A 2,762-nucleotide genomic window follows, 5' to 3' on the forward strand; every position below is an offset into this window, starting at 1 on the left:
GACTGCCATAGGTGATGTTACCAGACGCACTAGGGGTGCCTGTGGTGACTGCAACTATCAGGATGAACCCATGTCTTCACCCTCAAATTTCAACATGTGTATGGCATCTATAATAGGGGATGCTCTATTATGCAGTGTTACATGAACTTAGAAGATACTGCTGTGTTACTTGAACTCAGGATCTGTCCCTACTTGGTCTGTTTCCCTGCTTTGCCAGCTGGTGTTACTGACCATCCCATTTTGTCTCCTATTCATGCGTGCCTCACAGGTCCTAGTGCGTTCCCTTGTTCCTGAGGCTGCTTCATGGCTATGTAGGCTGAGCATGCAGCTGAGAACTGAGTTACCCTACTGTCATGGGTTTTTAGACATTTTGAGTTTTTTGGTGATCTTGGTTAATTGTTCTTATATTTCAGTTTAGGTCTTTGTGTTTATGTCTTTGGTTCCAGTTTACCCTGCCTGTATACTTATTATGTTCTGTTCTACCTATGTTCTCAGTATGTACTAGTGTTTGAATCTGTAATGTTCACTGTAAAAAAAGACAATTTTTTCATTATTTTAAACTGTTTTATATCAGTCAATTTGACTGTAATTCACGTTTTTTTCCTGTTAAATGACAGAAAAATTTTATTAAAACTACATTGCATAAACGTATATTTACACACAGTTTGTAAAATAACAGAGAAATCCCTTCAGTGAAACTGGGCAATTTATTTTCTGTATTTTTACAGAAATTAGACTTATGGTTACATGCTTTATCTGTAAAATGTAAATGTTTTTACTGTACCAACATGTGCTGTTGTTTTATTAAAGCGCAACAGCACTTTTTTTGTGAATTTTCTTTCATTAACTTTAATTTTGCATTCAATGTATATAAAATCTACATTGGTTCTAAAACCTGTTGCACATTTCATTTTTAAACATATATCCACCGCAATTGTACTGCGTTGTTGTATATATATTAAATGGTTTGTGTAGAGTTAAGGTTACAAACATTACAAAAAGTAATAAAAAATTAGATAATATGTGGAATGTACGAGTCACCATATTGGTATTTAGTGTAATTATATTATTAAATAATTACTCATCGAATGCTTAATTCCGAGTAGGCAAGTAGATAAAAGTAGATTGTCACAGCTCAGTTTATAGCGTGTTTATCTTAACATGAACAATCAGGAGCGTTTATATTGGACTTAAAGAGATTTATAACTTCTACATTCACAAAAGGTCTATACTGTGAAGGACCGGATGCTTCCGGTCGCAACTAGTTTCAAACTTGTGCGCATACGCAGAGGTCAGTGGAAGGCTCTATTTATCTGTTTAAAGAAATAAAAGGTTTGCAGATCAGAACTGATGGGATCATCTGAGAATTGATACAAGAAAACCCTACGAAGTCAGAGAAGGACTAAGACACATATTAAGGTATGTATATTTAGACTTTTTAAAATATATGCTTTGTTTGACAGTGTTACCACCTTTTTTGCGTATGCACCGATTGCAAACGAACAGACCGTTGGAAGTTTTAGATTTGGATGGATTAGATAATTCGCCGAATAATAAAAGCACAGCTAAACTCACAGGTCAGATAAGGACCGGGGAAAACTGGTCAGTGTAAGATATAGTTTATTCCTTAGTATTAACGGTTGGTTGCGTTTTTCAGATAGATAATATTATATTAAGACTATTGTAGACATAGCTAATGTTAAACATGTTATAATTAGCTAACATGAAATACTAACATATCATTTGTAATATTAACATAAACATCTAACATTATGTAAATATTTTTAAGAAAGTGTCTACCATTACCCTGTTACGAAATATATATTCATAGTTGCTAATTATGCATTACAAAATGGTGATTTCTGCATTTGGTTTCTGATTTCGATTTTTTTCCCCCTCAGATACTCAGATTCCATCAGATACCATATTGACCATCTTGTCTGAAGTAAGTTCAATGTAATGAGCAACTGTTCCTTCAACATTTTGAGATGTCAAGTTTGCAGCATTCAGGTGCCATTTTTGTGACAGTAAAAATAGCTGACTTTGAGTGGAGGGAGTAACATATGTTCTTAGAGGAATGTCATACGAGGAACGGTTACTTGAGCTAAATCTGTTCAGTCTCAAGCAAAGGAGATTGAGGGGGGGACATGATCCAGGTATATAAGATTCTAACAGGTTTGGATGCTGTTCAACCAAATAGTTACTTCAGCATTAGTTTAAATACACGAACTCGTGGCCATAGGTGGAAATTAGCGGGAGAACATTTCAAGCTGGATTTAAGGAAGCACTTCTTTACGCAGCGTGTAGTCAGAGTATGGAATAGCCTTCCTGATAATGTAGTGCAAGCTGAATCCTTGGGTTCCTTTAAATCAGAGCTAGATAAGATTTTAACGACTCTGAGCTATTAGTTTAGTTCTCCCCAAGCGAGCTTGATGGGCCGAATGGCCTCCTCTCGTTTGTATAGTTCTTATGTTCTTATGTTCTTATGTTGCCCTCACAATGCGATCTCTGAACATTGTAAATAACAAAAGTTATTATACTTCTTTTGTTCTGCACAAGACTTTGGCCAGTTTATGTAAGCATGTTTCTGTGCTTGGTGTTTTTGAGCTTGTTTATGTGAGCATTTTTATGTGAGTACTTTATTTAAATGTTAAAATGTGTTAACACATTTGAAGACAGTTAATGTCAGTTTTAATGTTTTTGAAAGTTGTTCATAAACCGGACATAACTGAATATCTGTGTAATATGTTATTCATTTCCCC

The 2,762-nt window shown here is 35.1% G+C and overlaps 1 long non-coding RNA gene across 1 annotated transcript; it reads left to right on the forward strand.

Moving 5' to 3' along the window:
* The first annotated feature begins 1,134 nt into the window (after window positions 1–1,134).
* Window positions 1,135–2,481, forward strand: LOC125721117 (uncharacterized). The gene is made up of 2 exons (XR_007385689.1): window positions 1,135–1,419; window positions 1,902–2,481. It is a non-coding gene; the product is annotated as an uncharacterized LOC125721117 (long non-coding RNA).
* Window positions 2,482–2,762: the final 281 nt, after the last annotated feature.

The sequence above is a fragment of the Brienomyrus brachyistius genome, chromosome 2 (genome assembly GCF_023856365.1).
Source record: "Brienomyrus brachyistius isolate T26 chromosome 2, BBRACH_0.4, whole genome shotgun sequence".
In the NCBI taxonomy this organism is placed as follows: domain Eukaryota; kingdom Metazoa; phylum Chordata; class Actinopteri; order Osteoglossiformes; family Mormyridae; genus Brienomyrus; species Brienomyrus brachyistius.